Source organism: Columba livia, chromosome 3 (genome assembly GCF_036013475.1).
Source record: "Columba livia isolate bColLiv1 breed racing homer chromosome 3, bColLiv1.pat.W.v2, whole genome shotgun sequence".
Lineage (NCBI taxonomy): Eukaryota > Metazoa > Chordata > Aves > Columbiformes > Columbidae > Columba > Columba livia.
In genome coordinates this window covers 91,742,102-91,762,901 of record NC_088604.1, presented here as the reverse complement: position 1 = coordinate 91,762,901, position 20,800 = coordinate 91,742,102, and the positions used below count along the sequence as shown (strand labels likewise).

The 20,800-nt window shown below is 42.9% G+C and overlaps 2 protein-coding genes across 3 annotated transcripts in view; both read left to right on the top strand.

Moving 5' to 3' along the window:
• The first annotated feature begins 7,031 nt into the window (after positions 1 to 7,031).
• SOCS5 (suppressor of cytokine signaling 5) overlaps positions 7,032 to 20,800 on the top strand; it is a 36,395-nt gene continuing 22,626 nt past the window's right edge. Inside the window, exon 1 of one of the 2 annotated variants that reach the window (XM_065059771.1) lies at positions 7,032 to 7,823. The gene's annotated coding sequence lies outside the window, so the exon portion shown is untranslated. Of the gene's footprint in view, positions 7,824 to 8,404; positions 8,695 to 20,800 lie in introns of those variants that run through there. The other variant, XM_065059773.1, reaches the window with a different exon arrangement.
• The window catches only part of LOC110360920 (uncharacterized), a 145,524-nt gene continuing 132,556 nt past the window's right edge, over positions 7,833 to 20,800 (top strand). The window contains exon 1 of the mRNA XM_065059775.1: positions 7,833 to 8,134. The gene's annotated coding sequence lies outside the window, so the exon portion shown is untranslated. The remainder of the gene's footprint in view (positions 8,135 to 20,800) is intronic.

Below are 20,800 nucleotides of genomic sequence, written 5' to 3'. Positions count from 1 at the left end.
CTCTTCAATTATGGCTTTAGTTGTACATGGTTTGTATTTTCACCTCAACAACAAAAAAAGAAAACAAAAAGCAAAACCAACCCCAAAGAAACACATTGTGTATTTTCTCTTTTTCTTCATGGAGAGTTAGGAAAATTTGAGATGTATTCCGTCTTTTTTTACTACCTTGCTATTCATTACTAATCTATGCCAATCTTGCAGGACAGTGTGCAGTTATAGGGGCCCAGCACTGAAAATACAAACCAGGAATGTATTTGAGTGGCACTAACTAGGTTTCAACCCAATCTTTTTCTGCTGCTGCTGCTGTAGCCTAAAAAACTATGCAAATGCATTTCTGCTGAAGAAAGGAAGGAAAACGAAACAAGTCCAGGCAACAGAACCGCCAGCTCACATCAGTATCTGCCATGGTGAAATAAACCAGATCGTTCAGACAAAATAGGCACAAAGGAAGGTCTCATCAGGCATGTAGCTGCTTGAATAGGAACAGCTCTAAACTCAGCAGTGCCACAAATCCCCTTTGAGAAAATGAATTTTGGAACACTTTTAACATTTTTAACTGTTTTTCAGTTTCCATGGAAGAGTAGCATGCCTTAGGCCACTCTAATAACATTCTTGGCTTGCCATGCTGTAACAATCTGTAAAAACTCATCCAGTGAGATGATTTGGGTTTTAATATCAAGTTGCTTTGGAGAACATTCATGGTTGGAAGTGCATAATAATGTTTTATTACTGCTGTAAAAAAAAAAAAAAAACAAAAAAAACCAACAAACCCCAAAAAACCCAACAAAAAGCTAAAAGAGACGTGGTTTGCTTTTGGCCACTGGGGAGCTCCGGTTTGTTATTACATTCTATGCAATGATAATTAATGACTCCACAATCAGCACTAAAAATGTTCCCTGGCCAAAATTTTCGAAAGTAACTAATGGTGTGGGGTTTCTTTGCTTTTATGTGTTCAGTTTGAAATACCTTAAAGAGGGACCTGGTTTTCAGAAAATGCTAAGCATTGCCTTTTTGCAAATCATCCACCTTCCTCTTAAAACCTTCAGAGCCTGTCATTTTCAGGTCATGGTAGATGCTGCTTACTGGTAACAAAAGAAAGTATGTCAATTCACAAATTAGTAATTGAGCACCAGAGTAGATCACAAATCCATTTCAAAGGAAAATATTTTAAAATGATACCTTCCTTGCACCTGCAAGAACAGACTTCCAGACTCTTGGGATGACTGGAAGCTACTTAATAAACGAGCATGTGAGCAAAAGAGGGTAGGCTAGGGACTGGTTCTAGCAGTTGTTTTGTATTACTTAGTAAAAGAAAGATCAAGACCACATCCTACAGTCCTGGGTGGTGCTCGGACATGTAGAGTACTTTTGAATGTCACTGTATGTGCTGCACCTGCCTGAAGGTGTCCTGGAGCCTGACTGTCCTTCGCCCGGCAGGAGGAATCATGTTGAAGCGGCCTTGCCTCTTCTTTGAAGGGCAGTCCCTGGACAGAGCAGGTGTGCTGGATGTTCAGGTCAACATTTCAAACATATATTTCTCTTGTGACACCTGAGGTTCTCACATTTTTAAGTGCAGATTTGCCTTCTATTATTTATTTGGGCAAGATGCAACTTTTGGGCCTGTAAAATTAACAATGAGTGTGCTTGCAAACAACCTGATCGCTGTGCTGTGGCTGATTTTTGCATGCAAGCAAAACTGTCAGAGCTCAGTGAAGGCAAAGCAGGATAGCGCTTGGTAGCTTAAGGTGCCCAGCTGCATGGAGCTGACTGGCCTGCTGATGGGGCTTCCTCCATTCTTAATCCTAAATATGTCCCATGTTGGGGTTATTTTTGATGGGTTAGTCACCAGGCAAGGTTCTGCACTTGTGTGAGCTTGCTCTACCCTCCTCATGATTGTCCACTGTTGCTTTGCAGAGGTCTCTGTCCCTATTGAAAGTCCCTCTTCCCAAATCTTGTGTTTCATCTAGTATGTGCTTAGCATCCTCTTACGCCAAGGTGTCCTTTGCTGACAGGATTTATTCACAGACACCAAGATTTCCTCGGCAGGATAATAAAAGTGGTTATTGTTTTACCCCAGTGCTCTTTCCTTGCTACTCCCTTAGATTTTTCATCACTAATTCTTCTTCTCTGCTTGACTGAAGAACAGTATTCATCTAGTTCCAGTCTGGAGCAAAAAAGCCTGGAAGTAAGGAGGCAGCAACAAATGATCACACTTCTGATGACTGCTCTGACTTTCATGGGCAGTTCTCTGGCTGTGGGTCACTATGGCCTAGAAGCAGCACCCCAGCCTGGGAAAGTTCTGCCATGATAGCTGTCCCATGGTTTTTGCAGACACACAGACTTTTGGGCACAGGGCAGGGATGCTGGGTCTGCAGAGGTGGTGGCTTGTTACGCCAGCCAGAACTGAAAGGGCACTATTTTGCTGTGCTCAACTACAATTTGATTTTACAGCTCCTGACACACTAACAGAGGTTTGATGCTGCTGCTAGGAGTGAGGGGAGAACATGTGCCTTGACTAACTTCATCAAACTTTCTGAAGTTCTGCTTGGAATTAAAAAGTTTTATTTAAGGTCTCTGTCTGCATTTGTTTGCTCAGAATTGCTCCAGGCTGGATAAACTCTGGAGAAGGCAGTGGGACAGAGTGCTTGGAGCCGGAGCCACAGAGCTTGCCAGAGTCAGGCAATTTTTCATGCAGAACCAGGATCAGTCAGGGACACACTGAGAAGCAACAATGCAGCAAAGCTGGGCTGGGCAAACGCTGTCAGTGTGGCAGCTCAGGGCCGGGGAAGCAGCCGCTGTGGCTGATGGCACGGGCAGTGGGCAGCGTCCCCCAGGAGCGGCAGGCGCAGGGCACAGTGCACGCCGTGCCCAGCAGTGCTGTGCTGCGTTGTTGGCAGCACACGCAGCAGCTGGCGGCACGCCCAGGAAATAAACATCGAAAGATGAAAGGAGGCCAATGTGGGAGGTAGCAGCCTGCTCTGTTTCCAGCCTCTGATCACCTTCTAAGCCCTGTTTCCTCACAGTGTCCCCTTGTCCTCCTACAATGAATGGATCATTGCCCTCCACTGGGAAAATGAATTGCCTTCTGATAAAAGGGATTGCCCAGATGTTTCCCCAGAGAACTGCTTTGCATTCAAGGGTGTGTGCACATCCTGAGAAAGGAGGTGATCTGATTTGCTTTAATAGAATCATTGCAGCCTCATAGTCTGGAGCATCTGCAATTGCCTGTGGCTTTCTCATATCCTTCTGAGTCTTACTGATACAGCACTCTAAGATGTCCTTACCAACACATAAGTACAGAAATACCACAGCAAGCAGCATCATGCTTTGAGGTCTCAGTGCTGGTCCCTTGCACCAATGCTTCCTCCCAAAACCTAAGTAGATCCCATAGCTGTGTGGATCAGGCTGGTGAAGCCTGGAGACGATAACCAGAAGTCACACAGTCTCCATCCTGTTGGGCTCTTCTGCTATTATAGCAAGACATGTAGATGTAGCCTAAGGTCTTTTCCAACCTAAATGGTTCTATGATTCCATAAGTAGCAGCCTATTTTCTTTCTTTTCCTCTATCCTATCATCAGATCCCTAAAACAAATCATATGGTAGTAAGAACAAAGCAGCTGATTTTTTCCCTCTATTCAGTTACTAGTTCTTTGCCCAAGTAGCAGACCAGAATGGCAGGTGTTTTCATTAGATGAAGGTGACTGTTGTTCAACCTTAGTCCTAACAAAAATGGTAACATCAATAGAATTTACTCTATGATAAGAACACATATAGCACATCTGGGGGTTTATGTTACTAAAACTTTATACTTCTGAGAAGTCTGTAAGTATCTAGCATAAAAATATTTACTACATACTAGACATGAAAAATGAATGCTAGTTTGCTACAGAAGTAATTAAAAAGGGCAGCAGCCTGCAAGTTGAAGTTAAAATTGTCTTAGAGAACTTTTATACATGTGGAGTCACTACTGGGTAACTGCAGAAAAGATTGTTATAGTTTAACTCCAGCTGACAACTCGTTCCACTCCCCTCACAACCCTCTGGTGGGATGAGAGAGAGAATTGGAAGGGTAAAAGTGAGAAAACTCATGGGTTGAGATAAAGGCACTTTAATAGGTGAAGCAAAAGCCATGCACACAGGCAAAGCAGAACAAGGTATTAATTCACTACTTCCCATGGGCAGGCAGCTGTTCAGCCACCTCCAGGAAAGCTGGGCTCCATCACCTGTCATGGTTATTTGGGAAGACAAATGCTGTAACTCCTTTCCTTCCTCTTCCCTCAGCTTTATATGCAGAACATGATGTCATATGGTATGGAATATCTCTTTGGTCCACTGGGGTCAGCTGTCCTGGCTATGTCCCCTCCCAACTTCTTGTGCACCCCCAGCCCACTCACTGCTGGGTTGGTGTGAGGAGCAGAAAAGGCCTTGACTCTGTGTAAGCGCAGCTCAGCAGTAACTAAAACAGCCTAGTGTTATCAGCACAAGCCCGAAACATAGCCCCATTCTAGTTACTACAAAGAAAATTAACCCTATCCCTGCCAAAATCAGCACAAAGATAAGTGATGCTTTTGAAGCAAAAGCTCGCAGGTGATGTAGTGACATTAAATGTTACAGAGTCACAGAATGGTAGAGGTTGGAAGGGACCTCTGGAGGTCATCTTGTCCAACCTCCCCTACTCATGCAGGATCAGCTAGAGCTGGCTGCCCAGAACCACATCCAGATGGCTCTGAAATATCTCCAAGGATGGAGAGTCCACAATCTCTCCAGTGCTTGGTCACCCTCACCGTGAGAAGTGTTTCCTGATGTTCAGGCAGAACATGCTTTGCTTCAGTTCATACACATTGCCTCTGGTCCTGTCACTGGGCAACCCTGTAAAGAGCCTGGCTCTGTTCTCTTTACATCCTCCCTTCAGATATTTATATACATTGTTGACATCCATGGAGTCTTTTCCAGGCTACAGTCCTAGCTCTTCCAGCCTCTCCTCATAGAAGAGACACTCCAGTCCCCTAATCACCTTCCTGACCCTCCACTGGATGCTCTCTAGTAGCTCTGTACCTCTCCTGAACTGGAGACCCCAGGACTGGACACAGCACTCCAGGTGTGGCCTCACCAGGCCTGAGTCAGGGGAAAGATCTTGTCCCTTGACCTGCTGGCAACAGTCCTTCTGGTGCAGCCCAGGATACCCTTAGCCTTCCCCACAGCAAGGGCACATCACTGGCTCACGTTCAACTTGGTGTCCACAGGGACCCTCAGATCCCTCTCTGCAAAGCCACTTTCCAGTCAGTCCCCAGTGTGTACGGGCGCATGGGGCTGTTGATCCCCAGGTGCAGGACTTTGCATTTCCCCTTGTGGAACTGTTAGACTAACTAGATCCTAGCTATGCTGGCTCTATGTTTATTTTGCCTGTTGTTACTACTTGTTAGCTCATTTTTTTTCTTGCACTGTTTATGTACGACTACCAAATGGCAATTTAGCTGCATCTATGTTGGGTGCACATGAATCCTTCATGACTGCTACTCTATTCTAGAAACATAAATTCACACATTGGCCTCATCAGTATCATTTTGAATGCAACTAACATCACTTATGTATGTTTCATTATATTTTTCATCCTCTTCCAAGGTGCAGGATTGCTTACACAGTGTATTATTTCATCTTTGTGTTTTTTTGCTGGCAATGTATATGGTAGGCTGTGTTCTGTAAGCAGAAGTATTCTGAACCTGTTTCTTCTCCAAGCTGAATGAGGCCTGTCCTATCAGCCCATCCTCACAGAGTAAGTGCTGCAGCTTCTCCTGGACAACTTGGTGGCCTCCACTGAACTTGCTACAGTTCGTTGAGGTTTTCCTAGCATTTGGGGACCCAAAACTAGACACACTTCTATATGTGGCTGAGCAGAAACAGATAATCCCTTTTCTTGGGCTACTGGCTTGGTTTCTGGATGCTCTTGGTCTCCTTTGCTTCCAGGACACACTGCTGGCTTGTGGCCAGCATGACCCCATGTCTTTTCCTGCAAAGCTGCTCCCCAGCCCACCAGTCTGTACTGTTGCAGAAGGCTCTTCCTTCCCAGGTGCTGGACTTGTTGAGATTTTCTCACATTTGTCTTTGCCAAAATTCATAGACTTCCTGACAGGCCATTTCTCCAGCCAGCCTAGATCCCTTTGAATTGCAGCTCTGTCCTCCTGCATTTCCACTCTCCCATTTCAGCATCCCCTGCATATTTGATGAGCATACACTCCTTCTCGTCTGCAAAAGTCACTGAGAAAGATGTCAAACAGAACAGACCCCTGCTGTACTCTGTTTGCTACTGGCTTCCAGTAGAGGACAACCCGATGACCCTTACTTGCCAAGCCTGACGATCTAACAATTTTTTTCCCATCTAACTGTCCACCCTCTGTACTGTAGTGTCCCAGTGTGCAGATACAGAAAGAAGACATGCCCTCTGTTACCTGGAATAGCAGCTTGCCTTTTTGTACTGGTGCAGGAACGAGTGACTCCTGCAGCCTCACCTGGAGCACTGGGTGCAGTTCTGGGCACCACAGGATAAAAAGGATATAAAGCTACTAGAGAGTGTCCAGAAGAGGGCTACGAAGTTGGTGAAGGGTTTGGAGAGGAAGCCATATGAGGAGCGGCTGAAGTCACTGGGTTTGTTCAGCCTGGAGAAGACTGAGGGGAGACCACATGGTGGCTACAGCTTCCTCACACGGGGAGGAGGAGGGGCAGGAGCTGATCTCTTTAGTGACAAATGACAGAACCCAAGAGAATGTCAGGAAGATATGCCAGGGGAGGTTTAGGTTGGACATTAGGAAAAGGTTCTTCCCCCAGAGGGTGGTGGACACTGGAACAGGCTCCCCAGGGAGGTGTCACAGCCCCAAGCCTGACAGTGTTTAAGAAGAGACTGGACAAGCCCTCAGACACGTGGTGCGAACTGTGGGGTTGTCCTGTGCAGGGACAGGAGATGGACTCGATGACCCTTGTGGGTCCCTTCCAACTCAGGACACGCTATGAGTCTATGAAATGTACTTCATTTGTACTTCAGCCAAGCAATGAGTTTGCTCCCCGTTATATGGAGGAGAGCAAAAGAAAACTGTTTTGAACCGGGTGTTATTCCCTTCCAACAGTTTGCCTTCCAAGAGTCTCAATTTCTAAGCATTTAGCGTCCCTTCCGCTTACAAGGAACCGTTTCACTTCTCCAAACAGAATGCCAGGGCAGCAGCTGCAGGCGGCACCCACCCGAGCAGGTCCGTCCCCCGGGCAGCCCCCTCTTCAGAGAGGACAAATCCCGGACTCGGACACGCTGGGGAGCAGCTCCGAGCCCCTCCGGACACCTGCTGAGCGCGGGTGGGAGCAGAGCCGGGCCCGGGCTGGCTGGCATTCCGGAGGCCGAGCTCGGCGCCGACTCCCTGCGGCTGTCCCTCCCGCAAGGCCAGGGCGGCCGGGCACGCCTGCACCGGCTCCCGCGGGGCATCTCTCCACCTCCGCTGCACGGAGAAGCGCCGGGGTCGGCCACCGCTGTTTCTGCTCTGACGCCGAGTGTCACGGATGAACGTCGGCCCGGCCTCTGCGCGCTGCCGGCAACCCCGGCGGGGCGGGGCGGGGCGGGGCCGGTCGGAGCGGAGCCCCCGCCCCCCGGCCCGGCCCGGCCCGGCCCAGCGGCCGCCGCTCCCCGCCGCTTCCTCCCGTCGGCCCCCGCCACGTGACCCAGCCCCGACCCGGCGCCCCTCGCCCGAACCCAAAATGGCCGCCGGAGAGCCCCTTCCCAGATTGGGCATCGTGCCCGCCTCCAAGATGGTCGTCAATGGACTCCAGTCGGAGACATCCTAGCGGGTCAGTGGGAACGCGGCGGGCCGGTAGGCTGGGAGATGCCCCGCCTCAGCCAGCCTGCCGCTCCCATTGGCGCTGCGGGGGGCCAACCCTGCTCTCATTGGCCAGCGAGGTGTCGCTCGCGCTTTCTCCGCTTCAGGGCCCGGAGAACTATTTTCCATTCGGCGGAGGGGGGCCGGGGAGGGGGCTCCGCTGGTCGCTCCGTCCGCGCCGAGCGGCAGGCGGCGGGCCCGGGCGCGGCGGCGGAGGATGCGGCGGCCGGTGGGGCCGCCGGGACGGCGCTGAGGGGTCGCTGTCCCCGCCGCGGCGCAGCGGTAGGTGCCTCCCGGTCGGGGCTCGGGGTTGGCGGACGGGACCTACGCCGCTCGCCCCCTGCCGCGGTCCCAGCCTCGCTGCTGCCCGCCGGGGCCGTGGCTCCGTGAGGGAGGCGGGGAGCTGCCGCGGGCAGCTGGCGCCCGAGGGAGCCGGGGAAAGGGCCGGGCGAGTGGGAGGGGGAGGGCTCGGCCGGGCCGGGGCGCGGCGGGGTGCCCGCGGAGAGAAGGCCGCCCCGGGGCGGGGGAGGGGGGACAGCGGGGGAGCAGCTCTGCTGGGTCCGGCCACCCTCCTGAGAGAGGCGGGGGAGCCGGGACTGGGTTAGCAGCGAAGCCCAGGGCTCGGCCCGGATCCGGTGTCAGCGCCCGCAGGCAGCCGGTCGGGGCTGCCCCGCGCCGGGCGCTGCGCCCTGGGGCTGCCGGAGGGGTCGTGCAGCCGGTGCGGGAGCGCGGGGGTCGGCCGGCGGTCTCCGGGAGCGGAGTTCGTACGCATATTTGTCCGTGTGGAAATCACCTTTGCAAAATTGCCATTAAACAACCTGCAGTTAACCCCTTCCGTGAAGGTGCGTTGAACCCCAGACTGTGTCCCTCCTGAGCACTCATGAAAGTTTGGAAGTCCTCTCTATTTGCGTCTAACTCAAAGTTATGAATGGTTTCTTGGAATTGTAGAAGCAGTAAATCGTGTTATTTCTGCCGTTGTTAACTTTGTAATTCTATACTTGCACTGAATCACAATAGCTTAATCCTGTAGAATACATTTCTGTCCCTGATATGTTTGTTTCATCAGGTTTGTATCATCTGTTCATGTATTCTTATGAACACTGCATGTACAATAGGTGTGCTTTCATTCCCTGAATACTTACAGAATACTGCTCTTTTTCTTTTTTCTTTTCCTCCTGTCCCCTCCAAAGCTTGTTGAAGCTTTCTGCAATGTTTCTATGGCTGTAAGGTATACATTTTATGCTAACCAGATAATCATCATATGGGGTACAGTATCCCATCATGTGAGGTGTGATCCCTGACCATGCCATGCAAATCCTTTCTTACAACAAACAGCACTTTTCCACTGAAGCTAATTCCAGTGTGGTTTATGAATTTGGTAAAGGTATGGCTTTTCTCACGTAAATTGCAACACCTTCAGGAGTGCTTTTGTGGGTGCAGTATGCTCCTGTACCAAAATATTTTGGGGATAGATGTGGCCCAAGTCAACTGTTTGCAGGGAGATCATATGAATGGAAAGTACTGCTAAAGTCTGTGTTTTTATAGGCTTATTTAAAAATAAATGTTTCATAATTTGCACAGAGGTTGACTGGACTTAATTTTAAGTTGATCTGGCTCCTTTAGAAGACAGGTGAAATAATTATGTGCATTGGATATCAAGATGAGAGTGAAAATTTTAAGTGTTTTTTTCTGGCTTTAAAATGTTGTGCAGAACATTAAACTGTGTTTTCGTGGCTACATAAATACTTCAAGTGATTCAAATATAATTGGGTGTTCTGTTTTCTGGAGTTTTTACTGTACTTTAATATATTTTGTGTAATTATTTTTTTAAACTTAAAATTCTATTATAGATGAGCAGTTACACTTTTTTTTCCCTTTTGGGTGAATGGCAAAAAAGACCCTTCTATGGTTACAAGTACTAGAGTAAATATTTTACTAGGCTTCAAGTGTGTTATAATGTAGCTTTAGAGTAGTTTCACTTTAATAATCCTGTTAATATCGTATGAGTTAGGACCCAGTACTGGAAGGAGGATGTTCAGTTGCTGTAAATGTCTTTACAGAATTGGTGCCTTAATAAGCCTTTCTAGAAGTGCTTTTATTTTTATTGTGGGATTATACAATAAAGGTGTAATTTCTAATTTCCTTTTGTGTAAACCTGGTTAGCTTCAGTTTAGAGATGTTATGGCAAGATACGCTGCTCTTACAAAAGAGACTTTTTAGTCCTGTTCCTCCCCACAAAGTGTATTTGTGCAACATTGACATAGTAATTTATGGGTGCCAGAAGTTTTGAGTCTGGTGAATTATTGAGGATGGAATGTCCTTTTGTAAGTCCATTTCAGGAAGGGAAGTTGGGGTTGTGTCACTAAGGTAGTGATCATGGAGCCATTTGTCTTACTTAGATCTCATAACTTTGGAGTTCAAATCCCTCATGGGCCATTGTGCACATAGATGACGATAGGGCAATTTTGTAGTTAAATAGTGCTACATCCATGGAAATCTTCAGGTGTGGTTCACATACCTCAGGAGTTCACTTTATAGAGGTTTGTGCTATTAAAGGCTTCCTGCTGAAGATGACCTGCAGCCCTCAGCCTGAACATGACACCCATTACCTTGAATATCTCCAGCTGGTTGATGAGGTTGCTACAGTGAGATACTGAAAGAAGGCAAGTTTCCAAGTTAACAACCTCCTCATACATTCAGTTGTCAGTCTGTAAACCAAAATATTCAAATGAGCCTGGTATCAAAGGAATAACCTTAGAAGTAGGGTCTCTGTCAGACCAGATGTAATTTTTGTGGATTTTGTACACTAATAGCAACTATGGTAGAGGGAATTAGCTACACTCTCAGGGTGCACTCTTTGTCAGTCCAAAGCAAATGACAAAAAAAGGGAAAACAAAACAATATTGAAACCAGGTGACTGAGCTGCTCAAGTCTGTTCTGATTTTCCAGTTGATCTAAATGTCTTGCATTTACTCTGGTTTCAGAATTGCATTGGCCATACAACCAGCAAGTGAACTCAGACAGCTGGGCAGCATGCAATAGCTTGACATGGCTTCATATGTCTGAGAGCAGTGGAAAAATGGCTGGTCAGTCCTTGGAGGAATATCTAGAATTTCTCTTCTGCTCGTCTTTTAATGATGGCAGATATAGCTAAGAAAAAAAACAGCACATGGAAGGAATTAGAAATCACCTGTGTTCTATTAAAATGGGGGTTTTTTGGTTGATTTAAGTCTTCTTTGAAACATGTGAAACCTGTCACTCTGTAGCAAGGTTCTAGAGAGGTTACTGTTACATCAAATTCGATGTGGCAATTGACATGTTTCCCTGATGGACTAACAACCCAAGATGGTATAACATGCATTTTCTTGGTCTCATTCATCATGTTTAATGTTAAGTAAGAGACATATTTTAATCTAATCAAAGGATAGTGGTGATTGCTGTTAATAGTTGCAAATTACCTTGTCCCGTGATAGCCTGCTGCTAAATAGCTTGATTTTTATGGTAGACACTTCATGGAGATTCAGATGACTTCTTGTAACTTTCATACAGTAGTTTTATTTATTCTTAAGATTTATTTAAAGTGGTGATGTTTCATTTACTGCTACTACTAGGGAAAACAAATGTAATCTTCACAGAAATGTACATTCCTGACTGTGTAGAATGAAAGCAAGAACTTTTGATGTAAAAACTTCACCATAATCGCCTAAAATATTGGTTCCTATTCCAAAATATTGGAATAGGCTGGCTAGTTAAGTAATTCTTGAGTAGCTGTCTATTTTCTTCTGATTTCCTTACCTCTTGTTTTCCCAAGAGATATGCTGGGTAGTTTCTTCAAGCTTAAGGGGAAATTAGCACTTGGTGTTTATGTTGTGGTATTTATGCCTCAAGGCTTCATTAAGGCCACAAGGCTGGGTTGTGTTGAGCAATGTGTGGTTCTTCCCCTCCATCTGATCATGGCCTGCACTGTGTTGAGATGCCTGCTGTCTTCTGAAGGTGTCTACCTAGTTTAAACAAGATGCATTTTGATTTACAGGGTTTGGGATTATCAGTTTTTCTTATACTATTACCCTATGCATTAGTTTGAAACAAACATGCAATTGCTCCATTGAATAAGTGCTCTGAAACAATATGTATTTGTGTGGTTTGGTTGTTGGACAGCTTCTTTTAATCTTTGAGCTGTATCTAGTTAAAATGCTGTATTTAAAGTTTAGTAAATGTATGCTATACCTTCTGGAGCCCTTATACTTTGTCAGCTCTATAAATTAACTCTGACACACTGAATATTTTTCACCAGCTAACGTAGCTGTTAGTTAAGTTAAATAAAGGAGAAAAGCCCACATGCTCTCTCTGTGCATACAGCTGGACATCTCTGTTAGATTTTTCAACAAAAATGAAATTTTGATTGCTTTTTAAAGCTTCATGAATACACTAATTGGTGAATCATCTAATGTGCAGTTTAGTTTCAGGAAATATGAAATGGCTCACTAACTTCATGGTTATAAGATTATGCAGACCTTCTGAAAATCTCAGTAAGAAAATGTGTGCAGTGGTGGTGGTTGATATTTTTGGCTGTGAGAGAGGTTGGCTAAAGCTCAATGTAGTTAGACATAGTCTGCACTAGTTTATATGGTAGAAACTCATTTGAAGAATTATCTGAAAAGGAGAAAGAGTAATTTTATAAGTTTATTTGCTCTTGGAACCTTATCCAGATTTTGTTGAAGACCTTGGAAGTCAGGAACCTCTTCAAGGTCTGTACCTGGTCCTGAATTCCTGGGTAATGTGGTAGTTACTTTTCACCTGTGCCACGGTTGTTGAATTTTTCAGCCTTAATGTTGGACAGCTGCAAAACATTTAAAGCCTATCTTTGAAAGATTGGGATAAGGAGGAGGGGGAGATGGAGGCTGCCCAGATAAGTAATACTTCTTGAGGAGCCCAAAGAATTTTCTTTATGTAGCCATATACGGTGTGTTCCTGGCTGGCTGTGTACTACTTGATTGTGTACTGTGTTGTCAGCTGAAGTATTTTAACCAGTAGTCCTTTCTTGTGAAAGTTCAAGTCTCTACACTAGTTGAAGAATCAAAGAGCTCAGGAATTTGCTTTTCTCCTTGGTGCAGCAGAATAAGAAAAGATTCAATGAGTGTATTAAATTCTCTTTGTAAACTCAAGGTTTTTATAGTAAATATTCTCCTCATTGTTGAAGATGCATGAAGCATTCTTAGAATATCGTTGTATTGCAATACGTGTTGCAATGCTTACGGCGAACACCAGTTTCTTATAAGCAACAGCTTTTCCAGTGTTTGGAAGTGTTTCAGTGATTTCTCACTGGCGTATATTTACAGAGGTAGAATGTGGAAGATTGTTTAAAATTTTTAGTACAGTAGAAGCAACCAAAAATAGTTTTCTGGCAATACTAAATCTGATAACATTTTTGCTCCTCCTCAGCAGAGTGAATTTAACAGTAATTCAAAAGTCAGCCTAGCACCCAGATGAAATAATTTGGGCCTCATTGCACAAGACCCAAGTGTCAATTGTAGGATTAAGAATTGTGATTCTGGGATAAAAAGCTCTGGCACTTGGCACTTTTTGCATATTTCCATGAAGCTAGTAGAGACTCGGGGACTGCAGTTGAATTAATTAGGCTTGATCAAGACTGTGATAAAACTGATCAAGATGATCTCTTAGAATATTTCGCCTTTAATAGCAGAAACTTAGGTTGTAGTGATTACTTATGCCAGTTTCTAGTTTGACGTCATTTTCTTTATGGAACTTTACTAGCTGAGGACATACATGTTGAATGGGGCAGACCTGCAAGTACCCTGTTTCTTGAAGAGAACTTGGACACCAGACTTCCATCTCCAAGATGTCTCTAACTTCTCATACCTTGAATTCTGTCTGCTAAGATACATCTGCTTTTATGTGTAACTATGTACTTGCCTCTGGTTTTGGGTTTTGCAGTGAGACCTGTGCAGTGGAGTCTAATTTATTGACTGACTTGCTTATGGAAAAAGTACCCATTACTAAAATTTGGTTTTGGAGAGCTTTTATGTTTGGCCTCTGTGAAGAAGGAAGTATTTTAATCATTCCACTAGCGCAGTAAGAGGTCTCTTATTCTTTTGAAGTAGCGTATGGATAAAGTGAATGAATTTTAGACTGCAAATTATCTTTAATCTTCAGTTGACCGGAATATTTGTGTGGTAGTTTTGGTTAAACACTTATACTGCTTAGTTGATGCTTTGCTTTCTTAGATCTTGAATTTTCACATTTCTGTTGGGGAATGGTGAATTCCACACTTTTTTAAAAAAACATATGTTAAACCTCATTTGGATAGCAAGTAGAATTCAATTAAATATAAAATAGCATTATGACATTGGTTTGTAGTTTATTGCCTCAGATAAGCTGTATGAGTAATAAACCCAGCATTTTTATCAAAAAACTTTTTTTTTTTTTTAATTTAAAATTTGCTCAGTAAGTTAAAATTTCTATACACTTGTCTTGCAGTCTTTTAGACTTGGTAGATCTCATTTCTCATTCATAAGTCTTGCTCATGGCTTTGGAAAGGAAAATAGCCATGTATTTTTAAGCTGCCAAAAACAGTTTGGTGGTAAAATTATTAATACTGAAGATTGAGATCTTTGGTTAAGAGGTTATCTTCACTAAAAGAACGTTCCTTTCAACTAAAAGCTGGTGGTATGTGATTGTTTCCAACTCTCCACTTTTGAGCTAGGATAACATAATAGCGTGTGGTTGTGCTGCTCCTATGGGCTCCACCAAGAGACATCTCTCCATGCTGTCATGTTATTTACTGCTTGGTCGTTTTTAGAATTGTGGCTGTTAGCAAGAGACTTCAGGAATTGATCCCTCCCAGGGATGAGTACCTGGCTTTGTCAACATTTAAATTATTGCTTTTCATCACGTTTTTCTCAGGTAGCATTAATATATAGGCTGGGACTCTGATCACTTGGCAGAGAACCAGGAGATGTTCTGTCATTGTGATCCTAGTTAATAAAGCTTCTGTCTGACCTGTCCTAGATTGTACCTGTGATGTTACATACTTGGAGTCCTGAGGTTCTCAGACACAGTTTCTCAGTTTTTATTCAACCAGTTCATTTAATCGATGATGTTGCTTTGAGCAAAGGGAGTTACTCATGCTCCTTTCTTGTTCTGGTTAGCTGGTGGTAGTTTGTTGTGGGAGGGCAACTCTGAGCGCTGGAGCTGGCCTAGGAGGGTGGTCTGGGGTGGGTAAGGGCGTGCAGGGGCACGATGGTGTTGTGTTGTCCATTTGACATTCTTTAAAACTTTGGCAACAAGCATGATCTGCTTTAATTTTAACTTATTTTTATTTATTTATTTATTTCTAAGTCAAGGCATTAATGTGGATTGTCACAGTGCTGGGTAAATTTGGATATAAACTGAGTTTTAAGTTTCAATATCAGATCAGATTTATCTTTAGAAGTGTATATAGTTTTGTCTGCTAAAAATGTTCCTTTTAATTGTTGTCCTAAAGATCTGGGTGCCTTATTTATGGGAGCAAGAATTTGACAACAAGGCCTCTGGTTCTTACCAATATAAGACAAATTATACGTAATAATTTAGATTAAGAGATTAAAATTTCTCTTAATGTAATTTTAGTGAATGCACAGGTAGTACTTCTGGGTTTAAGACCCTGAACTGCAAAGTACTGACACTGGGGGAGGATATCAGGTATGTGTTCGTATGTTCTTTGCTGAGCAGCATGTATTGGCCTGACGGGTTTTTTACTAGGTGTACTTTTTGATGGTCTGGTCTATTCTTGTGTTATATCCCATTACCATATTTCAGGAGTGCAACACTTGCCTGTTAGTATTTGCTGACTTTATTAGTTTGTAGCCTGGTTTGGCTATTAGCAAAATTCTGTCCCTTCTTGGATTACGGCATTATGGTTGTTGGTTTCTTTTGATGACCTAGTTATCTTTAGAAGAGAATGTTTGAGATGGACTTTTGGAGAAAATCTACATTTATTTCTGGAAACTTAATTTATTGTGCCCTGGCAAAATCGGTAGAAATACTGAGTTTCTAGCCTATTCACTTTGAAGATGATTGTTGTTGTTGTTGTTCTTTATTACGAAGATAACCAAGCAATTAGTCCTCTAGTATGACAATTCCAAAGTAACTTCTCTTGTGGTCTTCTATGGTACTTTCATGTCTCATTTAATTCTTTTGTGAATTCAGTAAATCGACACGGTAGTCCATATCCTAGAGGTATTTTTATTGGCCATTGAACTGTATTCTAACACAATTTATTTGAATAAATACAAGGGCTTTTTCAGATTGATCTGCTGATCTACTGTTTCCCTTTACTGGAACTAAAAAGAAAAAATCTGGGTTAGTTTTTACATTGCTGATACAGTTGTGCTAGAAGTGAGAAAACTGCTTTGCCTCAGGAGTCTGGATTGACCAGTGTCAATTCTCATGTGCAGATGATACGGTTTTGTTCTCTCAAATTCCTTGGGGTCTGAAGCATCTGTTAGAGGATTTAGCATTTTTGACAGTAGAACTGTTAGTCGTTATATGCATATGACATGGTTTTGTTCTCTCAAACTCCTTTGGGAGTGAAGCATCTGTTGAAGGATTTTTATTGTTTTTGTCAGGAAGAATGTGACTAAAATTCAAAACTATCAAGTAACCACACTCAAGTATAGCTCAGAGTTGCTTATGTGGATGACTGACCACCACTGTATTGAACAAGGTTTTAATTTTAATATTTGTCTAACAGTTGTAAACAGAATAAATGAGATTATGGGCCTTGAAGTCCAGAACAGTAGAGTGCTTTATGTCTGAAAAAGCACTGGCCATCTTCTTGTATTTTAGATTAAGGTTTGGACTTGGATTTAGTATGGCACATTGTTTTGGAAAAACATATAGTTCTTCTGTAGACTATAGAAATATATATAACTCAGGCAAAACTGGCTTCTTGTTAGTTAATTATATACTTGTTTCCAGGACTAGGTCTGGAAGCCAGCTTCTAGGGGCTAACTCTTAAGTGGTCTGAAATCTTCCTGCTTTTGTGCATTGTTTGGTTCATCCCTCTCCCACATCTATTGACCACTGTTGTATTTTTTCGATCAGTGCCATTTGGCTTTTTTGTGACTAGTTTTGAGCAGGATTCTAAGAATGGGGAAAAAAATGGCGTTGTAATGTAAGCTGTCTTTTTGAGGCTATAGTTAACTGATGTTTGGAAATACTTGTTGGTAGTGAGTTCCAGAGGAATTTTGCAGCCCTATTTTCACCAATACAGGTGGTTTATTTGGGTAGAAAATAGTCTCCCTGAGCATCAAAGATTACAATAGATAAGCTGAAGATTTGTAGTTATGCCTTTTTTGTAAATAGTTCAGGATATCAATGGCTTTGGTTTTAGTCCTGTAAATTCTTGCTTATAGGCTCAAAAATTATCATGTTTTGAAATCACATTTTTTTTCAGTTATGCAAATAATTCCAGTATTTTGACCATGCAGCAGTAGAAACAAAGACTGCAAAGGATCTGCATAGCCCATGATTTCTATATTATTTTTTTAGTTAAATGTGAATTTTGTACCATAAGCCAATCATCTTAATGCTAGTAAAGTTAACATGGCATGCTAAGAGTATATTAATGTGTACTTGAGGAATACATCATCCCTGTACTTGCTTTAAAGCCTGTAATAAGTGAAAAAGAATTTTGATGTGCCAGTTTCATCATCTCAGATGTATGATTTCACACACGTTTCTTAATGGGACACCTGCTATGGCATTTTCCATTTTCCTGAGAAATGCAGAGACGCTAAGATTTTTTTTAAATTTTAATTTCCCATGATCCCAGAGAGCAGTGAGTAAAGCAAGCCTGAAAATTGTGGAGAAAATATAATATTGTTATGTAAGGAGATAAAACACCATACAGCTGTGGTTTACAATCTGTTCATTACTGTGAAATTTGATAAAAAATTGTATTCTTCTTTTTGAATATTAATGCTTTGTTTGACAAAAGTTTGATACAGCAAAGAAATAGATTTTTTTTCATTTTTTGTTGTGCAGCACAAATCTAGGAAAGACTAGTCTTGTTCAGGGTCTGTTCTCAGTTTTTTCCTGTAAATTCACCACTTGTATCTCATTTTCTCAGTGCTCACAAATGTTAGGCTTGGTTTCTTCTGTCACTCGCACACTTGCTTTTCTTTGTACCATCAAGTTACAGCTCTAATGCCAAAAAATCTACTTTGCAATTTCATTTTGGCTGATTTGAAGCGGGTCAGTAATTATAGTTACAGTTTCCAGCAAGTTGAGTTTTTCCAGCAGTCTTTCTATGAAGAATGTGACTGTGAATTAATTGAACATAAAAAATGAGTCAAAAACTTTTTTTTCTGCCAAAGGCAAACATAGGAGTAGGTGCTAGTAAGGTTTTCAAACTCCGTTACCTAGGTGATTTATAGATTTACTTCCTTGAGCAACAGCTCTAAGTAGAAAACTGATTTAATTCAGCAAGAAAGTTATTGGGGTACATGTTACTTGTAAAATATACAGCAATTTTTTGGACATGTAAAAATTTTTTTACTCTTAGAAACAAGTTGATGTCGAGGCATTTTTAAAGCCTACTGCCTCCAAGCTTCCTGCCAACAGCGAGGTCGTCATCTCTAAAGCATGGTGCCCTGTCTTTTTTCCAAGTTATTCTGAATTCAGAGAGGACAGTGAATTAACAGTTGTTGGTTTAAGAATATGCTGACATCATGGATGACATTCCTAATAGAATTAATTCTCGTTTGCCTCACTAGTTTATGCACATTCCTCTAGTGTCCTGGAGGGGCTGAGGGGGCGACAATGATGCTCTGTGGCTGACAGGGTGACGTGCTTTAGTTGTTGAATGGTGTGTGGTAGCATTCAGCTGATGTCTCTTCTGAAGGATATTTTAGTTCTGCGGTTTCGTTAATCACTAAATTTTCCTAATGCTCAGTATGCACTTTTTGTTCTATTCAAGCACCATAGTAGTGGTATAAGGATCAGTCCAGAGGTAAATACTTTGTGAATGTAGCTGAGCTTGTTATTAGCATGGAAAAGTAGTTTTGATCATAGCTGTCATTACTGCGCTGTCAGAAACCCTCATGGTTCACTTAAAGCAGGAGTTGTGATGTTACAGATACAGCTATGTTGGCAAAAATTCTGGCCTTTGATTTGGGACAGTAATGGCAGCCAGATCAAGACGAGAATATCCGTATACAAAGCTACCTCTCTGTTACAAAATCTTACTAGGTAGGCCTACTGATACAGCACCATTTGCAACTCCCTTAAGCGTAGCTGAATGCAGTGCTTCTGTTCCTTGTTTCCTATTCATGTAGCTTTGCATGTCTATTTTATAATCTTCTTACTATTCTTGGAATTGGACCATCTATTTAGCTCTAATGGGAAGTGATTGTACTTCAACATTCGAGGCAGCATAGGTAGTTAAATGCCTCTATGCAGAAGCTATGCTTAGGGCTCAAATACATGTAGAAAATTTCTACTTTGAAAGGCTTTGCAAGCATACCTATCCTATATGTGCAGGAATTAAGCAGATAAGAGTAAACTGTCTATTCATGTACTTCATCATATGGGACTGCAGAGAAAGAAGATAGATTTGATCCTGCATGGTGAGGAGTAGCAGCACAGGAGCATGTCATAAAGTAACGGATGAGAAGGAGGTGAAATCAGGTTCTGTTCTGTGTAGAGCTGAAGCTTGTAGTCTGTCAGTAGAACACAACTGCTGGTGGTGGCGACACCAAACCTGTGTGTGATCCCTGGGTTGAAATGTGCTGGCCCAACAGGTGGTGATGTTAAAAGAATTATTGCTGCTTTTGCATCTTTCTGCCCTCTTGTCAGGTAGAAAGGACATGTGACCATGGAAATCTGTTGAGGGAACACCTCCAAAACAAACCAACCAACCTCCCAATAACAAACAGCCAGTATTTGAACAAAGGTATAACTTTGGACCAGGTGTTCCAACTTAGAGCTGGCTGTGTGTAGTGCTCCTCTTGTGGTGCTTCAAATAGCTTTAAATTGCCCATAGTGGAATGTGAGCAATGGTGACTGGAAGTAGATTGTTAGTGGGGGTGTCTGTTTCTGTTTTATTTATATGTGATTTGAGGCTAAACAGGATGTCCAGGACTGTTTGGAAGAGTCAGAAAAGTGAAGAAAAATCTCTCCTGGTCATTGTGTTTTCTTACTGTTGAGGCTGGGTTTTTCCCTTCTTCAGACTCTTCGAGGGCTCTTATCTGGTCCTTGTGGACTTTAGCTCCTGCTTACTGTGGGTTTAAAAGTCCTCCATTTTCTGTAGTAATTTAAGAGAATATTGTCCTGTGTATGTGTTCATGTTGCTTCACATTTTCGTTTGCTTCCTCCACTCAAGTGCTCTTAGGATGGAATGTACCAGTGTATGAGATCAAGGCTGCTGAGTCTTCCAGTTCAGCATATCTCTGAGGCTTGCAAAGGGCCCTCCGATTTGCCTTTCATACAATGTATTCTGGAGAAAACAAGATGGCACAGAGTATTAACGTCACCTGATCTCAATGAGTAGACAGACAGTTGGAATTTTAGAGGGGAAGATTGTTTATGTTTTGTTTGTGTTTGCTGGATCATCCTGTTCTGTAGTTTCACTGACCCTGACATTGTCCATTACACAAATAACTCTAACTCTTAATGGACAATTTGAATAGTTGTGATTCTAAATAATTGACAAAGTGTTCTATTGTGTTCCACAGCTGTAAACTTCTGTAGTGAAGTGCATTGCTGCTGCGTAAGTGAGAATAGAAGTTCACACATGAGTCATTGTTCCCGCTGGTGGTGTTCTTTCATCTCTTACTTCTACAGATAATAGAAAGTGTTAGAAAACAACTGAATACAGCATCTCAAAAATTTATAACTCTGCTGAACGCTAGTCTTTTGGACTGAAATACTTCGTGTTTTCTTTGC